This window comes from Anopheles moucheti, chromosome 2, assembly GCF_943734755.1.
Source record: "Anopheles moucheti chromosome 2, idAnoMoucSN_F20_07, whole genome shotgun sequence".
NCBI classification, from domain to species: domain Eukaryota; kingdom Metazoa; phylum Arthropoda; class Insecta; order Diptera; family Culicidae; genus Anopheles; species Anopheles moucheti.
The window spans coordinates 6,552,407-6,573,239 of NC_069140.1; the positions used below are offsets into that span (position 1 = coordinate 6,552,407).

The 20,833-nt window shown below is 44.9% G+C and overlaps 1 protein-coding gene across 1 annotated transcript in view; it reads left to right on the forward strand.

Moving 5' to 3' along the window:
• Positions 1-20,833, forward strand: part of LOC128309660 (semaphorin-5A) — a 99,784-nt gene that overhangs the window by 41,171 nt on the left and 37,780 nt on the right. The window lies entirely within an intron of this gene.

Below are 20,833 nucleotides of genomic sequence, written 5' to 3' on the forward strand. Positions count from 1 at the left end.
GTCCAGCCTGGGACTGGGCAGGCGATGATTGCGATGAGTTTTTAATTGGATACAGTCCTGACCTCCGCGCCAATCCGTTCGACTCGACTCGTTGGCAGCTTGGGAAAGTGGGAACACTTGGCGAAGAAGTCCGGCGAGAACATTCTCGTTTGCATAGAATGTGAGGCCTTTTTTCTGCTCGCGATGCGAACCGTTTCCATCTCCGCCTATACGGCGGAGTGTTATGATAGGGCGCGTTGAGTGGATGAGATTATCGCATCATTTATCAAAAGGGAAAACGGAATCGAACCGCGATACGTTGATGAATGATCGTCGAAAGTATCGCGCGAGTGTCGTCAGAGGATCATTGAGGAACGTCTGCCATCATCAGGGCTGTGAGTACTCGACACTGTTACCGTTAGCCTGTCAAACATAGCTCTGAGTCGATCGGTTGTATCCGACGGTGGACGTTTGTTGGATGGATTGGTTTGATTTGGAATATTTCATTCTGCTGTGTATTAAACTTATTTAGATGATTTCGTTTTTTTAGCCCAAAGTTTAATAAGTATTTACGTTTTATTCTTATAAGTTGGCTCTCTTTATGGGCACACATGTTTCTACCCTGTAAGAATAGCGATCTCACTATCACGTTTAACTAATTATGGAAGTAATTTGAATGAACACGCCGCACGCATTATCGTGCTCCCTATCTGCGAGTCAAGCGAGCAAATTAAGACCATTTAAGCGACTAAAGCTTTGAGCTTACTTCTGAAACACGACTACCGTTTTTTTTGCTGTTCGTTCCCTTTCGGGACAAATCGTAATGGTGGCAAGAATCACGGCTCGGAGTGTGGCAATCATGTTAACAAAAGCCGAAAAAAAAACACACACAAAATACGCTTCAAACACAACATCTTTCTGAGGGCTTACCTAATTAATTAGTTACACTTTTTTTCGTTGGTTCGTTGCTGTTGCTGCGGTTTAACAACGGGATATTCTCAAATTGCATGCTGCTTTGAGTTGAGGTTACTGGTCCTTACTGCATTTTCCCCTTTTCGTGCCTGGTTCTTGTTTGCTAGCTGAGCGTGCGAAGACTCATTTGCTGGTGGTAGGATCTCCAAACTGCATGTTACATGACTCGAGACTTACCGTGATCGTGTCGCTTTTGGTTTCGTTCTTCTCTGAAAGCCAACAAACGATCTGGCAGACATTGTGGTGCGAGTTCTTCGTTGCTTACATGAAGGGATTCCTTCTCGTGACAGAAAAACCACCATAACCACAGATAAGTATGGATCTTGTTCATGGGTTTATGTATGCAATACCCTCGCATTTGTATATGGATGCAACGGACGAAAGATCTCGTATGAATGACACATCACAGAGTTATCGAACTTTCGCAATAACTTCAGTTATGAAGACAGATTGATCCGTAAGTGGTGGAAAGAAATGGAATTTAATACAATATATGCTAATTGATACGAATTTTGGAGAATTTTTTTTTTATATTAGCTTACTTTAAGAGTTATTAAAGATATCAAGGAAACAATATTTAAAATTGTAAAAGGTTCTCGATCGATCGATTAACACGATAAAGTATTTATTGAAATCGTAATAATGGCCTGGGAAGGAACCTGTTACTTTTAGTAGCAAATAAATCATTTCCAATTTCATCCATTCCATCGGTAATAAATCGCGCTACCAAAGCCGAATATCCACGAAACCCCGTCCCAATTACTTTCGCGTAAGTTAAAAACGGATCGGTACAGGGATCGTTGGGTGTGTTTCGATCTTTGCCCCTCCGATAATGGGCTCCACCAACCGGCTGATGGCATAACGGCTTCCATGTTGCTTCCGTAGTGCAATCTTCTCGCCCCTTCGTCAGCCCTCAGAGGTTTAAATACATTTATCTTGGTTTTTTTTTTTTTGAAGTATCCTTATCGTTATCAGTTAAACCACCGAGACCCCTTCAGGAAGGGAGGTTCGATTTCACTGCACCGTTTAAAGCACCTGAGTAACCGATCTGTTCCGAGTTCGTTTGCCTGTTGGCTCGTTAAAGCGTGGCCAAATCACTTGCAAATAATGAGTAACGAGCAGGTTCACATAGTTTTTACCTCATCCTCTTTTGCTTGTTGGTCATTTTGTTCTTCCTCCACAAGGATGTAGTTACCGTGTGGCTTAACGACATAACGTGTGTGCCGGGTTTCGGGGATGATTTGCTGTTCACAAAAACGCAACCCTTCTCGGCCGGATCCTGTTAGCGATGAGAACGAGGGAAAGCGTCATCAACGGCCGGTGCGGGTATTCTTGCTTCACGCAGGCCGTTTAAAACTGTACGTTTATGCTGGATGAATCTGAACCATTGCGAAAGCTTTATGAGATATGGATATGTTTTATTACCACCTTTTTTTTGTTGTTGCTTCGACTCTTTCACTTACCCAATGGGGTCGGCCTCCCATTTTGCTCGCGTTACAACTGTTATTGACTGCGGCAATATTTTACTCGCGCATAATTAACAGCTCCCGTGTCTGCGCCTGCTTTCGATAGGTTATGTTTCTGTTACTGTAGACAGGAGAGGACATGGGATTTTCGATGTGCTTAATGTATGGACTGTTTTAGCCTGGCGAATGAATCGCTACCATTAAGCAAAGTGTTCAATATTTCTTCGTTAATATGATGAGACTGTTGTGTTGCATCATCGCAAGGTGTTTTTGTTTTTGTATGAGCGCTTATGAGGTGATGAGGTCTCTTTATGGTACGTTAATATCGCTGTTTAAATGATATTTTAAATCAAAACATTGTCAATCGTCTGATTTGAGAGCCAAATCGTATTAATCAAGTTTCAAATGGAAACATTTTTTTATTTATGTATTTTATGATTGGTGTTTGAAATGTCATTCATACAATTAATCGTTGAGGAAATAGTCCTATTATCAGCAAAAAGTGTATTACAATACGTTCGCAAGTCATTAATCGTTCACGTAATCGTTGTTCACTATTGTGGAGATCTGATGATATAATTCTCGTTAGCATCACCAGACCAGCAGTGCCGAGTGTAGTAGCGTGCAGTTCGTTCGGAGAGGAGAAACCCTCCGGGGTGTATCGCCGTCGCTATACACCCTGAAATGTCGAAACGTTGGTAGAAATTGAAACATCTCTTAGACCTACTTTCGGTTTCATTTTTGCCACCAATTCTCGTCGAGCCATTGGGGCCAACCCTTTGCAGTTTTGGTGGCAGCAAAAACGGGTAACGGGGCGCGTGAGTTGTGCTACATTTGTACTCCTACGGGTGTACCACACCGAATTGACTAATATTTTGATATTTAGGAAGCCTATAATTTACGGCCCATAAACAGCCGGGTTGATAGGCAGTGTAAATGGGGAGAATAAAAACATCAGCTTCGCAGAGTTGAAGAACAGAAGAAGCAGGATTAGATGAAGGAAGACGTCTTCGAGAGTTGGGAACAAAGTTTTTGCTTCGTTTCAGATGCGATATCGAACGTTTAAAGCTACAGTTAAAATGTTAATGACGTAATTGAAGACTTCTTTGTGATCAATATGAAAGTCTTTTAGGATAGAGCTTTGCAGAGTTTTTAAATGGAGATAAAGAGTAGATAAAGAAGAAATATAAACACATAAAAGTGTAGCAAATAAATGAAAAAAACACGCTTGATCAAGGTCCTTCCATCAAGCGTGGAACACAAACGTCACTCAGCAATAATTAAGTCACATGCTATGATCTAAGAACACTCCAACGCCAACACCGTCAACAGTTTGCGTTGCTGCTGCATTAAGGTGGAATATTTTAGCATCTAAAAGAGAAACGAACCGACCATCTGTTGCACTCGGAATATTTTTGCTGTTGAGTTTTGCTTTTAGCTGACATTCGAGTGCATCGCAAAACACTTCACTCATCTAGATGGTGGTTGTTGGTTGATTTTTTTATTTATTTCTTGTTTGTTGTTTATAAAAATAATACCTACCTTCGGTAGCGTGTATCTTTTCTTGCACGAATATTTCTTTTCCTTAAATTTCGATTCGTCGTTTTTGCTGCTTAAGTAAGCGATTTTTGTCCTCTTTAATCGACGCCGCCTGCACAGACAGCAGGGAAGAGTTCGCCGTCTCAGTGTCGGCTGTTGCAGTTGCACTGAGCGTTTTTTTTTCTTCCATTTCTCATGGTTTTACCTCCCCCGGTTTAGTAAATCCGTATGTTAGCAGTGCAGTATGAGTGTGTGCGTGTATATGTTGAGGGCACCAAACGCGGTGCTGCTACCGTTGCCAGACAGGCTTTTGCTGATGCAGCACACTCGATCGCTTATTTGCTTTACGTGTCAAGGAGTAAACGCCTGCAACTGTGCCTGCACAGGAGGAGAAGTCACCGGTCGGTGAGCCACTTTTGCCACCATGGTGGTGGCGAAACGATTGAGACCGAAATCGAAACGAATCACTTTCGATGGTTGAATCGAAATCGAGATAACTGTACCGCGGGCCGTACGTGTAACCCCGGTGGGGCATGTACTGCCATCTGGAAGGGTTTGTGTTAATTTATCAGTCAATGATAGTGCCCAATCGGTCGATGTTTTGATTAATGTTTTCGATAGCCCAAAACTGATAGTGTTCGATCGGTCAAAATTGATAGCGCCCGGCGAATGTCATGCAAAGGCGTGCATATCAGCCGATCGATTTGTCAATACGGTAAAAAGGGAAAAACGGAATGCGCTTTGGTTGTAAGATGGTTGATATGAAACTTTAATATGTTTCTAAATTGAAATTGAGCAAACATAAATTTATTTATTTCTACGTGCTTCCCATATCGTATAAATTGACAGCTTGGTTGAATATTATTACAATTTAAAATGATTCCCACAGCATAGTTATTATTTTCAAATGACAACATAGCTTTTCAGAATGTTATATCATTTTGTTAAACAAAATGGGGGAAAGTAAAAAATAGCAAGAACCATGCGAATTGTGTATGGCCTCGCTTCAAGCATACAAGACCTGATAGCCCGAAACATATGTTTAATGCGATAAATTTATGACCTTACACGACCGCCAATAGTTTAGCAAGTGGAGAAATCTCTCTCAAAACACTATACGGTCCGTATGAAGCATTTGTACGGTTTAGCGAAACAACGAAAGACATCAACGAAAGTAAAAGCGACGAACGCGGTATCGTACCGTCGCACTCGCAGTACATTTTCGCAACTCAACTTCTTCCTGAATTTTGACATCGGTTTGAAAGATAGGAGAAAAGATTATGTTGGAATTTCTCTCCTTCTCGTTTTCTTTTATCTCTTTCTCCTTTCGAAAACATCCTCGCGGACGTTGTTTGGTAATTTTTAAACATAATACATCATACAGTGTGACAAGGTAAATTAATAGTTTGGCATGAGCTTACACTGCCCGCGGTGCTGTAATGATAATCACGATGCGCATCGATTTCCAAAGCAGTGCGCCGCGGTGGTTGCGCACGAAGATTTGCGTGCGTGTGGATGATCTTTTGCTTTATTGCGATTAACATTTGGCTCTATGCGCCAGATGGCTTGTGAGTGTGTGGCTGTGGAAGCTGTTATAATTCAATACAGAAGTCGGGTTACCTTGCTCGTATAATGCATCGTATCCTTCGCCAAGGACTGTAGTGCGGGTTGCACCGAGGTGATCGTTAACCGCATTGCAATCTTCGTCCCACATCTGGAACAAGGTCGCACGGAAAGCCACTGATATGAGTTGAGCTTGAAAGTTGATTGAATGGATGGGTATCGGGTAGCGGTACTGGTTAACATGCGTCTCATGTGGGTGGATGGATCTGAAGGGAGGTGTACCAACATGAGGAACTGACAGCTTTCCTTTACAAAAAAAATCTTTCCGTATCGCTGCAACAAAGTAATATTGAACAAAGACGAGTTTTACGTCGATCAAATATAAATTAAGGTCATTATTTCATTAAGCTTACCAAAATTTTCGGAACTCCAAGATTCGTATCTTTATACCTTTCGTTTGGTTTCTTGGAAAAGTCTTGAACCTGGTAGGTTGTGCTTAGAACATAACCGAGTAATTAACTTATAATCAAAATTCGCATCTCAAAATCCCCGTAACATCTCTTTGGTCGGAACAATCTGATACGACACGGTCTGAGGACCCGCCACCTCGATGCACGCAGACAAAGACCAGCTTGCCCTTTAACGCTTTGGTGCAGCAGCAGGAACAGCAGCAACAAACAGGCAAATAAATTTAACCCTTAATGGACGCTATTATCACATATTAAAGCCAATTTCCAGCCTGTATAATTAGCAGTATATATCGCTCGCTGGGATATCTTTGTTGGCCGATCGGATTGCTGTACGGGGGTTTGAAACAGCCAGTCGTATTATGGTTTTTTGTGCGGCATTGTATCTGTGATGTCCGATTCTTGTCCGAGACTGCGCTCGATCGGTGGTTCCCGTTTAGGCTACCACCAAATGCATCCACCCATCCACACACAAACAGAATGCAGTTGATCTAGGGCAACTATGTGGACAACGGTCACAGACGAAAGGTAGTTGGGGGAAAAAAATATAGGCATAAATCTTAACGTTGAAAATATCGATTTTAATAATAATAATCAACGTGTTTAGTGTGATATGGATCGGAGGGTAGGGAGGAGATCGTCCAACGCCACAGGGAACAGAAGGGTTGGACACTTTCGAACAAAAATAAACCCTTTTCAAGAGTATGAAAGTAAGAAAAAATATTCTTCGGAATCTCCAAAAGTCCTGAAAAAATGGTTTAAGAAGCGGGAGACCTTTGAGACCCTATTTTGATGCAACACAAGCCGTGTGCGGCTCTGATCAGTTGTTGTGCGCTGTTGGATATTCTGACAGTTCTTCCGACAGGGACCCCTTTTTTTTAGCAAACGGTGGGCCCCAACATTTGTGAGTTCCTTCTGTTAACCTCTCGACGCCTGAGGGCACTATGATTAACCGTTTCGTGGGGTTGGTGTATGGTGTATAGGTGGTTGAACCGAGCCTGCTGTACTCGGTGGAGTTGAAAAAAAGGGACGGAAAGGTACAATTTGACGCAAGAAGTCACTGACTTTCGATCTTCTAGATGGCCCGCATGAGATATACGATGTTTTACAGGGATGTTCCCGGGGAAAGTTTAGTATTGCAGGCATTGGTTGCGGCAAGGGTCTCCGCTACAAATTGTTGTGCTCGGTGTTGTAATATGTTATAGGGGTTACTTTTTAATTTTTGTTTTCATCGCAGTTTGTTTGTCTTGTCTACCGATCATTAGAAGCGCTCAACAGAAATTTCGCTTTCTCTGGCGTTGGTGTCGAACGCAGTTCGTGTTCGTATCGTCCCATAATCACCAGGGTACAATTTCCTGCTCCCTCGGGGTAAACATATTCATTTATGCAATATTCATTGAACTTGTGTTTGTTTTGTGGCTATCTGCCGTCTGTTCGTGTTCTGTGGGGAAGGGCCGATTGCGGACCCAATCCAGAGCTTGTTAGAAATCTCGGCTCGTTAGTTGATTATAGTGTTTTAGTCGATTCAATTTGAAAAGATTGCTGGCAGTGAAGGAAACCACATCACACATGTACCAATAAAATATGGTCCGAAAATTATGAATAATTATTCTAGCATTATAGGCTTCACGAAACCGCGAATGCGGAACAGGACAGCTTCACGTGTGTGGTTTGACGTGCACACCGGCACCAGATTTCGAAACCAATCGGCACCGGGCCTTTGCTAGACGACAAAACGACGTATCGATGCAAACCATCTCGATGCATCTTTTATGCGCTGTCGCTTATGCGTTGTATTTCGTGCTGAAATCGACATCCATAAATTAGTACCTTTTATTCCGTCCACCCGTTTCCACACGCCGCAGGACGGTTTTATGTTTTATTTATTTTTCGCCCATCATGTGAAGTTTCCCCGCAGCGCGGGAAGAGTGATTCTCGGGGTGGCGAAAAAAAAAGAGACAAAAATCAAAGATGTTTTGCGAGGAAAATGCATTTCACTGTACTACGTCTCCACTCCTCCATCATTTCGCCCCCCTTTGTCTCTCACTTTCGTTTGTACAACAGCCAACGCAAAAAAGATGCGAAGTGTCGCGGCTTTAAACAGTGCTTTCGCGGGCAGCTAAAAATGTTATGCTGTTGTGGCACTGGAGCAGAGTATCTCACTCCGACACGGTGCATTTTCGAAACCGTACGCGATCGCGATTGCGGAAACCCCGATGGATGCTGATGCTGACCCACCGAACGGGGAACTGGGCGAAATTTTTCACCCAGGACAAAAGACGACGCGCGGTATAAATTATGGTTCAAGCCGCGAAGGATTTGGTGCGTACGAATGTAAGCAGATTTAATCCGGAGCTAAAACCTACGCCATAATTTTAGGGTTGCAACCTTCCTTCAACTGTAACATGCAATGGGTGAAATGATTTTTTGAATACCTTTTTCCACTGCAGTTTGCATCTTTTTCATGAATTTCGTTTTTTTGTAAGTCATTTTTGAGAAACAAATTTACCATCTTTTTCCTCAGTGTTTGATATATCTGTCATCACAAATTTTATTTACTTAATTTTCCGGATGTCAAATTCTCAAAACAACAGTTTCACGTATGAAGATTTCAGTGTTTTTTTTTAAATTAAACATAAAAATGTTTGCCTGTTACTTGTGCCATACACGATCGGGCGCAGAAAATGGTCGTCCACTTTGATTCGTTTACGAAAGCTCGGAAACCCTCCATTTTCGACACCCAACAAAATATGTGACAGCTTTGCCGATAACTGCAAAAAAACACCTGAAGGAAGCATTACTTTCATCACGGTAACGATCATAATTTGTCGTATTAAGATTAGCATTAAGAAAAACATACAGACAAAGTGGTTCATTTGGAGGGGTGTATGTGTGCGTGTGTGTATGTGTGTGTGGGCTCGAGTGTGATAAGTTATCGGATTTACAATTCAACGCTACCGTAGGCAAGAGGTGGCCATGGCTTATGGGTCGCAATTTGGAACTGTTAACAAACCAACATAAGGTTAAATAGTTTATAGGACATTAAGTTCGAAGACAGAAGTAATTTAATGGATTTTCATAATCCGTTACATTTGCTTGCTGCTAGATCACGCAAATTTGGCTCTAATCGTTAATAGAGTTCTGCTCGACTTCGATGCAAGTCGAAGTGTGTGTTGCTTAAGCTTCAGCCAGTAGAAAGCAGGGAACGTTCGTTACAAATGATAGAGATATTAGTAACATTAACCTTTCTTTCCCGGTAGCAACAAAGGAAGTCCCATTTGTACCTGATTGTACGAAATAAACATCGCCCTGACCATTCAACATCCTCTACCACCGCGGAGCACATCCGGCGTGTGGAGGAACGTTTAAACCCTCCAGAAGGGGTATCCAAGTAGTCCGTTTCTGCCCTGCGGGTCATTCGCCCGCACTAATCCGTGCCCGGCACCGGCAGTGTGGCACGTACATCCACGTACGGAAACAACACGGACAGCGCGCAACAAGGGTGGAAAGGCGTAAAAACTGAAAGCAAAACACACTCATCACAATGGGCGTGTTGTTGCGGACCGAAATGCACTTTCTAACTTTCCTTCCATTTGCCTAAGTATAGAGTGTCTGTTCTGGCGATCGCCGGTTTCGGAGATTACTGCTGACCGACGGAAGGAGGCTGTGTGCGCCCATTAGGCATCGGGTGCAGCCGTTGTGCATGATCCCGTGGCGTCTATGGCACCAAAACCAGCAGCGCCATGCACATGCAATAACTGGAGCAAATTGATAGTTTCGTCATTGTGGTCACGATGCAATCTGGGCCTGCGATCGGATTGCAGTATGCAAGTACCGCTTCTCTACTGCCGGTTACGAGCGTTCGTGCACTTGCTCGAAGTTGTTCACTGACCTACTGAGGCAACCGTGAACCGTCGCTTGAGTTGTTCAGATTTACATGTCCGAAAATTTGTTTTCTTGTGATGAAGATGTTGAAGAATTCCATGTGCTCGTAATACATGCAGCAAAAATGCATTAAGCCGTACTTAATGTACTCAGATAATGCTGTACTTATTGAGTGTCATCGAGCGAATCTTCCACTTGGTGTGCAAATGGCGCATGACGCAATCCTGCAAGTGGCCGCTGGATTCGAGTTCGTGTGTGGCTTTCGCGTGGTCAACCCTCGTGCACTAAAGCGAGGAGGGGTTGGTTTTATGTAGTGTCACCTTACGGAACAATTGGAACCTGCTGAAACGGGCTATCATCATAATTTTCCACCATCGTCAACCGACGGGCGCGGAACGCATCGCGCAAAGGTCCGGCCCCGGCGCTTGGAACTGGGTTGACCTCAATTTTTGTTTTGCTTAAAGACATTAACCTACCGCCGATAAGCATCTCAATTTATTGCCCATCCGTCGAACGGGTACTTACAGGGCTATCTTTGCTTGCCGGTCAGTTCCTTCCCCCTATTCATACACCCGATTCTTCGTTTGCTTCCTGCAGTGTCCGTTTCCCCCTTCCCTGTGAAATGGGGGAGCAGGTTAAGTTGACAGTCAGAGTGCCGAGACGTGTAATTAGCGTATTTGGGTGTCGTTCAATCATTGCCCCTCTGGGGAGATTTCAACTCGCGACCTAGCTGTGTGTGACAAGATGAGATTAAGGCGAAGGATATAAACAACTTGGGAAGAGACGGTCGTTCAACGACGAGCGTAGATCGATGCTGTCATCGGGTGGCGTGAGAGCGGGCCCGAATGTCCCCCGATGACACGCTGTGTCACAAGTGCAAAAGGATATGTTCCAGATACGAGTGGACGCGGTATCTGATGGTATCTTCCGTATGGAGGCATTATGGTTGTTTCTTCACTCACCGCAGACAGTGTTCGCTAAAGGTTTTACTAAATTGCTTCGATTATCCGCAGTGGGGTTGGGGCGTGCAGGGCAGGAACGTTAATGAAGTGCGTGAAAAGTTGAAAAGGTCACGCTCGGGGGCATGTTTTCGAACAAGTTTGGATGATGATCACAGTGACATTGACGTTGCAGCAGTTCAGACGCCTTTTGCATGATGCACTGTGAAGTCGAGCTTGCTTGGATGATTTCTTTCGATTCTCAAATGGATGAACCAGTAGCTTTACTAAAGTTTGTAGCTATCGTCGATATCGATATCGATGTTTTGTTAAATAGAAGTGTTATTTTTATGATATTTCGAAGCATAACTCTATTGTTCGAATTGTGATTCCAATTCATGAAGCATTTAGGCAATTATTTACATCATTTCTCTATAGCAGTTTTCCTCAAGGACAATCGACAACTGCATGCCATTGCCATGAAACATGAATAATATTGTAGTTTTTGTTTGCGTAAAGAGATTCACAAAAAGGAAATATATTTAAGATGTAATAACGGTTGGAAGCTAATCGTAAGCCATTAATTTTATTTTCACATCGCGTACTTTTTTCACATTCGTTCACCTGGACTGATTCCACGCAAAAACCCTCAAGATCGCTTCGAATAAGTTGTTGCAGATAGAATGCGATAGCCAGAAACAAGACTCAGTCCCGTTAGCCCTTCATCCCGCGCAACAATGTCGTTGCGCTGAATGTCCCCCAAGGAACTTTGCGCACGCGTATCGGAAAGTGTGAAACGGTTTCAAAACGACCCAAGGCACATAAGTCAAGCGCGCACGGTAATGCAAAGACACCCCGGAGCCCTTTCATGGTGAGCGAAAAAAAAAATACACAACTTACAAAGCGAATCATAAAAAATGAGAAAGTTATAGCTCACTGGCGATGATGCTGTGTGCGAGATTTTGCACCGCAGGATGTAAAATATGGCAAATGCAAAGTTTCGGAAAAAGTGCAATTTGGGTTTTGTTTATACCCGCTCAAAAGCACACTGAATGCATTACTCGCGCTGCGTGGTGAAGAAGCCTGTCTGCGCAAATATTTATATGACCCCTGACGCACAATGTGTGGTAGGTGCGGGCGGTTCCGGAAGAGAATCGCTCGCTTGTGTGATTTATGTTGAAGTCTTTCGATTTTTCTTGCAAAACCGTAGGCGACAAACCCCCGGTTGCAATTTTTCTGCTGCCCAATGGCCGGCACACGTTTATGAGAAATCGTACCGGCGATACAGACAAGTATCAGCGATAAAACAAAAAAAAACCGCCTAGATAATACAAACAAATTGTAGCACGATAAAGACGGTCTCCAAATTACAGTGTCTAGTCGTGTAGTTGTGTGGCGCCACCGTCACATGCGAAAGGTGTGCAATTTCCACCCTGCACATTGTGCGTGTTCTTTTTGCTCTTAATCAAAGATTACCAACCGTGGTCCACGGTGTCGGCCGGCAATGAGTTTGTCGCAAGCGGCTTCCAGTTCGCAAAATCACTCATTTATGAAAGAACGTAAATTAAGGATAATTACAACCTTCAGCATCGTGGTACGCGGCCTGGTGCAGCAGTTGGAGTTTGTCTTTCGCATGATCGCATTGGCATTCGAGGCCATACGCACTTGGCTGCGGCTCAGGTGTATGGGATCATTGATATTTCCTACACTAGCGGTGTGTGCTGATATGGCGGGAGCGACAATGTAGTGTGTGAGGAATATCGATACGAGTGAATTTTATGGTTTCCGAAAATAATTTAAAACAATTTACACAGCGTTACGAATCACAAATAGTGGAGCACAGTAAGACGGCGAATAAATTATAGGCCACAGCAAGCCGTCGTTAGCTTGTTGAGGTTACTTTAGTCTTTTTTTTATAGCACTCAGATGGCTGGCAACACTGCACTGTACGTTTTATTGCAAATCTTGTTAAGAATACGACTATTTGCTGTCGAAATGTAGCTATTTTTGTTAAACGTCCTGTTCTAGTTATTGGATCTATCCACATTGGGATCTTCCAACGATAGTGTAATCATGTTGTGTAATTGAAATAATAAAAACACAAACCAATCGCATTGCTGCTCGTTAGATCGATCATGTCTCTTTTGCATATTATTTTTCTCGGCTTATCATTACTGCAAGTAATTGAGCGAGCAACTTTGGCTTATAAGTCAATCGAAATGTAATTCCATTTGCCTTAATTACAATGCGACGCTCGTAACTGCAGCCAGCTGTGATGCAGCGACTGGCGAACGAAACCAGGCACACACACACACCGCCGGTGCGAGTGTGGGGTGCATTTGCATCTGGAATATTAATTAGCAGCTCGTCCCATGGATATGGAAATTGTGGCCGGTGCTGCTGAGTGACATTCGTAACCGATCATCTGCAGCGACGGAAGACTAATGTTACGAGCGCAATATTTATGCTAATGATCGATGGTAAGGGCTGGTTGGAAAAGTGATCGCAATCTGTGATGTAAACCGTGCGGAGACTCCTCAAGTGAAAAAGTGTAGTTTATATTCTAAAAGTTTGAAGTTTTGCATAGGTATTTTAAGGAGATTTATAGAAGTAAAATCAATACAAGTAAAAAGTTTATTTAATCGATTTAATCCAAGACAAGACATCACATAAGAACTATGAAGTTATTTAAACTTATATAAAAAATTCAATAACAAAAAAATCATTACAAACATGTAAAAGTAACAAAATTGTCAATGAAATCATTGCAAGATCAGATATGCCTATTGATGTTCCTGTAGCGGTGATTATGATCATGCAACGTAGTAATTGAAACGCGATTTAGTTCCTCCTTTCTAAGTTCATATTTCTTCTACTGCACCTCTCACAATAAACCACTCACCCACAGCCTGATCAATAAGAAACTCATTCCCACACTTAAGATTGGGGACATTTTTATTGGAAACGATAGTTGGACATGAAAAATGGCTCGCTCCTTACCTTCATGGGAGTAAAGGATGTCGGTTCGTAAATAATCGGCGCGTGCCTCGGGGGCAATTGCGTGGTTTCCATACGAATAAAAAAAAAAACAGATCCCGATTTGGGTTAGGATGGTTGCTTGCAAATCTTTAGCTCTCTGTGGAATTGAGCGTGAGTGCACCGTGTGTGCTGTTTGTGCTCGATCGATTGGAATGTGTCCAGAGCAGCGCATGGATATGGGACTCGTTGAAGAGGAGGCCAGCAAATGCGGCAGTTATTGACTGCGTAGGTCGATATCGCAGGTGTTTGAGCATTAATTTGTGCACTAGCTGGGTACAATTTGTGTGAGCCTTTGTGGGAAGAAAATTTGAAGTGATTTAAGAATTTGTGGAATGTGGATACTAGCGCTGGGGAGGTACAAGAGATGTAGGTTTTGGTAGATAAATAATAACAGCATTCCTAGCGATCGGACATGGTTGACGATCGCCAAGAAAAAGTAGAAGGGTGCTTGTGTTAAAATCTAAATATATCTTTATCTTTGACCAATTCTGAGCTCTGAAAAGTAGACACGCAGAGAGCGCCTTAAGAGTTACAGTTTATGTTTCAAGTGGGCTCTCCAAACATACTACGCCATCGTTAGATGTATGATCACTAGTTAGACCTCATCCCAATAACATATCCCCAGGCTTGTTAGGTACATCTGTCTAGTTTTCTCGAACATATCCACACCGCAAAATCGAGTTTTCGCCTTCTGAAGCATCGCCCTCGATGGAGTGGGCGCAATTACCGTACCATCGCCTGCGCTTCCTAGATTATTTACTGTTTTTACCTTACCACCTCAAACACGGCACAGATTTCGTTTACCAATTGCTCGTTTGTTCTTCTGTCTACTTTCAGGTGAGTCATTCAAAACCATTAGGCAAACGTCAGCGATCTTGCTGTACGCGGACGGAACCACGGGACATCCCTCTACTGGGTGGTTATATATGAGCTAACGATCCGTCAACACTCCCCTGCTAGGTGACTGATATTCCTATCACACGATCCCAGCATCAGCCAGTTCAGTTTCCCTATCAGGAGCCTTCATAAATCAATGCCTCCCCTTTTTTGGGAATGTAGCACGGAGTGTCTCCCGCTGTGCTTGGGATTTCTAATCAGCTGAAGAAGATCAGCTTTGTGTTCCAAGGATTTTGGTGATCTTCGTTGAGCTTTGACTAAGTGTTGTGGTGTCATTTTTCATGCTTTCTTTCGGTACGTTTTCCTCTGAAACGGTAGATCATGTCTTGTCTATCATGTCCGGTAACGAATTCATTTGCACTCCTGGGGCATCGGCGAGGTTCCGCTGGATCAGGGTAGACGTTACCGTTGGCAGTTGAGACACATTCGTACGGTAGCGTAATTGAATCGCAATCAACCGAACCACAGTGATCCCGTGACATCGTTTCGCTTCCCTCGCCTCTTCATCTCGCCCAGACGCCATCGCAGAAGATTCTTGGAGCAGATGGAACACGCGCCTGGAGATCAACTCCCTGGACAAGCGGCAATTGTGTCGGGAAGTTGTGTAACGCTCGATTCGCAAATCGGACGGGTAATAGCGACACGGTGGCGTCTCGTTGGTCGACGGTGACTGACGCCAACTGGAGTGGACTCGCTGCGAAAAAGAGTTCGCTCCTTCAACAAGCAGCACCGGCCTGTCCTCCGGGCGTTCGGCATCGCGCGACGCCATGATGTGCGAAAAAACTTGTTCCGCGCGGCGCAACGATCAGCACCGTTCGATGGCGACACTGCGGTGGCTTCCATCATGCAACCATCCGCTGAATGTGGTGCTTGTGGTCGCAACCTACGCAAAGGTCGATCGATCGATCGCTCCCTAGTACCAGCGCACGCGGTCCACGCGCAGCCCAGCAACCCACAGCAGCGCGACTGTCCGGGACTATCGTGCCCGGATCGATCGCTGGACAATCGCCGCACGGGCGAACGTTTTGCCCGAACTGCATGCGAACATGTGTTGTACGGTCGACCTCGTCCGTGGGTACACAGCTGTGGAAAGAAATGTTTCACACAGCCGCTTGCGGACAAATTGGGCCGCGGATCGCCGTTCGGCCGTTTGGCAGCTGGTGCGAAGAATGGAAAATTCTCGTCTAATCAGTGGCCCAATCGGACCAGTCGCCCGGTGGAAATGCTATCCCGTCTGTCAATGGTGCATTCCGCGCAGGATTATGCAAATCGTGGACCGGCTTCATCACTTTTCACCATCGATCGATAATGAAGTGTTCGGAAGAGGGGGAGATAGCCTTGCAACGTTAATACCCAGCGGCACGTTTCATGCACATCATTTCGGCTTATTTAATCGAACAGGGTTCTCATTTTGTGGATGGGAAAAAGCACCATTTTATTACTGTTGAAAATACTTCGCCAATCAGCAGATATTTGAGCTGATAAACGATTGCCGCTTGCTGTTTTGTTTCTTCACAAAACCAAGAACCCGTTAATACATTCACTTTCGTTTGTTCGTTTGTTGTTCATCAGTGCCGTACGCCCGGAAAGACACCAAAAATAAGCTTCTTAAGCATGAGGCATTTTGGCTGTGTAATACGCTTAAATGGTTACGGGACGCATTCGACTGGCGCTTCTGGGGTGGGTAAATTATTACCCATATTTCATAGATTTAAAATCGACAAAAAAACCCCACAGTCACACACACCTTTTCCGAAGGTCTTCTACCGAAAGGAACGAGTTTTTGTATCTAAATCGCTTCATTCCGACACCGAATCCAGCCTGATGAAGACGCCTACAGAACCAGCCCAGTATCGCGAAACGCTAGCCCACCGCAAAACACATATATGGCGTGTGTCCGCCCTCACTCAAAGTTGGCTCGTACCCCCACGCATGCCACGTATTACGATCCGTGGATGTTTTCCCATTAATCAATCAATCGAGACTATGCAAACGAGCAGGCGGCTGGCTGGCTGGGTTTCGGAAGTTGCCGAAAATTGAGCGATCTCTGATCGTTCACTTTCCCGGCAGAATGCATGGTAGAACATCGGCTGGTGGTCAATAGGACGCGATCGGCGATAATGATCGTACCACCACGCTGTCCACAGTCTTTCATCGCCCACCCATGTGAGATGTGCGGCTCGGCCCACTCGTACCGTTCCCGACCTTGTTGGTTTTTTGTTTGTGACTCTACCCGATCAACCTGTTCCCCGTGGGGGAGATTGTTTTGTGTGGAGCTGTGTGTTTTTTTTTTGCTGTTTCGTGGTGGCTTAGTCTGGTTTGTGACTTTAATGTCTTGTGTGCAGTCGTGTGCCTTCTCTTGGCGACAAGAATACTGAGCGCCTACGTGCCACCGTGCCTTGTGGAGACTGCAGATGGAGCCGAGCACTGTTGCGATACTGTTGCGTCGCCGAGGGTCGTTTCGTGGCGCCAGTTGCCAGTATTTCGCAGCCAGTAATGTTTCCACCTTCTGCACATTCGTGCACTCACACACACACCGAAGTCGTCACCGTCACCGCGAAACGGTGGCTGCCGAAGAGTTGTTAGCACTTGTGCCTTACGCCAGCAGGATCGCCTCTCGGGATCGCGCTCCGATCGGTAAAGGACGGTTGGGATTTCCGATGGTCACAACGTACCTGCAGTTGCGGTGATGGTTGATCAGCGGTGCAATACGACAGCGTTTGCTGCAATCGATCGGGCGGCATCTATACACACAGCGTACGCTCAAGTGTCACTTGTCGCAATGTCTCCGTCGCAGTGCCACGCTAATGCAAACGCTCGCCAACGACAGTTGACACAGTGACTAGGTGCTGGTTATGTTATGGTTTCTTCCTTTTGCCTGCAGAAACAGCCTCAGGGAGTGATCTCAAAGCGATGCCGCTTGTTTGCATACGGCTGCAATTGCAGTTTGGTGCCACCGTTCACTCCACCCCATCGCTGCAACATGCACCTTGTGACATGTGGAAATTCATCGTCACACAAATGTCACGACGGTAGCGTCTTTTGCTTGGGGAGAGTTTTTTACGACCATTTCCCGTCCTCAGATTATCTCGCATTAGGTAATAATCGTAACAAATATTACTACACCCGTGGCCCGTGTTGCGTGGGTAGCTGGGATGCGCACCAGGAAGAAAAAAAAAACTTTCCAAACCAATTGCTCCTAGGGGGTCATTTGCTATTGGATTCAAATGAACAGTGCACGATCGACACGTCAAATGCCCAAGAAGGAATATAATGAGCCTATGAGGTGGAGTACTGCACGGTCACGCAGCGAGGTGTAGTACAACCTCTGTCCCAACGGTGGTAGTACTAATTGCAAACACCGGTCAATAAATGTCGCCCATTAGTGTGAAGTGAAAGTGGTCGTTCGAGTATGTTGGATGTTTGCTTGCGGCTGCCTATTTCTACCACGCGCAGGAACCATATTGCACCGGTGTTTCTGCGGTGTCTGTCGGGGTTCGGGAAGTAAACAATTTAGTTCCCGACATAAACATTGCGCTGGAATCCGATATCAACGTCGGCTGTGTTTAATTCTTAAAATAAATGCGATACAGCTTCACCATCGATTACGGCTGTCTGGATTTTCTCCTTTTTTTGCATTAGCGGATAGATTACGGTCCGTTCAATGTTTTACTTTGAAGTTAGAAAGTTGCCTCGTTTGTATTTGTTGTAGCTAGTCATTTTGTATTTGTTTAGAGTGAGCATAGCAGAGTTATTGGTAAATTTTCGATGCTGGAAACTATCGATTGTGAACTAAATGTTTGTAATTATTAAAATATTTAATTCATGATTGTATTATTTACCGAATAACACTTTGGAATTGGAATTGAACGATTTTATAATCGGCATATTAATAGACAATTTATTAGAATGTCTATCTCCTCAGAGAATAACATAGAAATGTAATCTTAATAAAGTATTAAATTAATCATTGGAAGCGATTACGCTTGGCACGTCGAGCAGCAACATACTTTATCATCCAGCAATTTTCGTATGGAAATTTAACAAAACATAACATCATTGAAGACTGGTTTCTGATGCTTCTGTATCATTAACTCTTTGAGCTTTAAGCCATTTAACGCAATTAGAAACAGCTTCATCCCTCCCGTCATGGGTGCAAAAGCTGCTAAAAGAAGTCACAAAAGTACGATACAACCAGCAACAAACGCCACACCAAAACGCGAAATACCGAGCCCCTACGACATCGTCACCATCGACGACTCCTCAAATCCCACATACAACTGTCAAAGCAAACCCGAACCGAGCGCGCACTCATTAACCTGCCCCTGATGTCTGCTGCCCCAGCAGCAGCAGCACACTTGCTCAACACTTGTCCACCGCCTCCACGATAGACCGACCGCAAACATTCCGGTGCTCCTCCGCAAACACACCAAACCGGCCAACTACTGCTGGGTTCGGTGTGTGCGCATTTGTCATGCTTAAAAAGTGGTTCGTCTCGGCGTGTGCTAAACAAATGGTGTCGTTTGCTATATTTAACCCATAATTTATGCCACCGTGCAATGCCAGCGAGGGACATTTTGGGACGCGCTACAAAAAGGGTTGCCGTATCGGATACAGGCGTTACGGGAACTTCACGGAAGACTCCGCCACCGTTTCAATCTGCCAGCAGATCCAGACAGGTTCCTCACTCGACTTGCAATTGTTCAATGGCAGCAACTTCGATGCAGTTGCTTCAGGTGCAGAGGTGTAAATATGTTCACAAATAGGGTCGCCTTCGGTCAAACTAGATCCGCCTCTGGAGCGGTCACACAGCAGGTATTTTGCGCTGTCTGCTCCGGTGCTGCGGCCAAATCGAACTGCAGTATTTTACACTCCACCTACCTTTTGTTGGGAAGGTTGATCGCGATCAGCGATTTGGCTTTGGCACATCGTAGGCAAGGTCCGGTTACTGCCCGAGCCCGAGATTTCAAATTTACGCTACGCCGTATCGGACAGGCCGGTGGGATGCTAGGAATGTGCAGGTTGGCGTCGGCTAGCTGGCTGCCTTCGGAGCCATGTTTGAATTTATATGCTTTTAATTATCAATTTATTACAATACCATTCTGCACACAACCGTAAGAGGTCGCTCGGCACGTCGAGCGTTCGAGAGTAGGAAGACGTTGAACACATCCTGACAGATCCTGAGGATATCTGATGGTGGTGGCGTTAGTACGCTGACATCCCTCTTCGCTGCTCGACATGCACCGCTGCTTCTGGATGATGCGGATAACGGTGCAAGCGGACATGGAAATCGCTACTAGACGAGGTGTCGAACCAACCACGAAAGATCAACCCCATTTTCTTCCCAGGGCGCAGTGTCATTAATCATTGAACCGGAATGACGGTTAGGCTCTTAGGCGAGCTAGTAGCCGATTTACGCCATATTTGTTTTTGCCTCTTTTCACCCGGGACACTAGCTGACAGGACCTCCGGTACGTGGCCTCTTCAGGCCTCACAGAACAGTGTCAGCGGACATTCCAGCGTTCGGGATTGCTGACCGCGTCAAAGTACGTGCAGGCGGCCAAGTCCTTCGGGACGGGTCTCGGGGAAGATTAATAGCCACGCTGCAAATTTGTTGCACAAATGCTCAACGAAACGTTTAAGCTTTTAAGACCGAGGGCGGCCACGATGTAAAGCGATGTTGTGTGGCGCTCGAATGCGTGCTGAGGGCGGGACTGGGCAAACGGGGGCGAAGAACGCTAAGTAAATTGTTGTAACTCCCATCCGCTCGCATGACCCTCGCCGCGATGGCCGAAAGGTTTTACCGTCGAACGGAGGCGGACCGATGGACAGCTTTTGCTTAAGGATTATCAACAAACATCGATTTTAGCGCTCCATTAATTTTACCCACGGCAAAGGCGCCCTTGCTCCATCGCCGAGGCCAAAGATGTGAAAAGGGGGACTTAGATGGGCCTCGGCACGCAGCATAATTTATTGAGAGAAAATCATATTACGGCTGCCATGTCGACGTTTTGCCGTCAACGGGCCCCGCTGGAACCGATCGGTCGGTTGGTCGTGACATTGTGGGAGATCTTCTAAAAAACCGCAA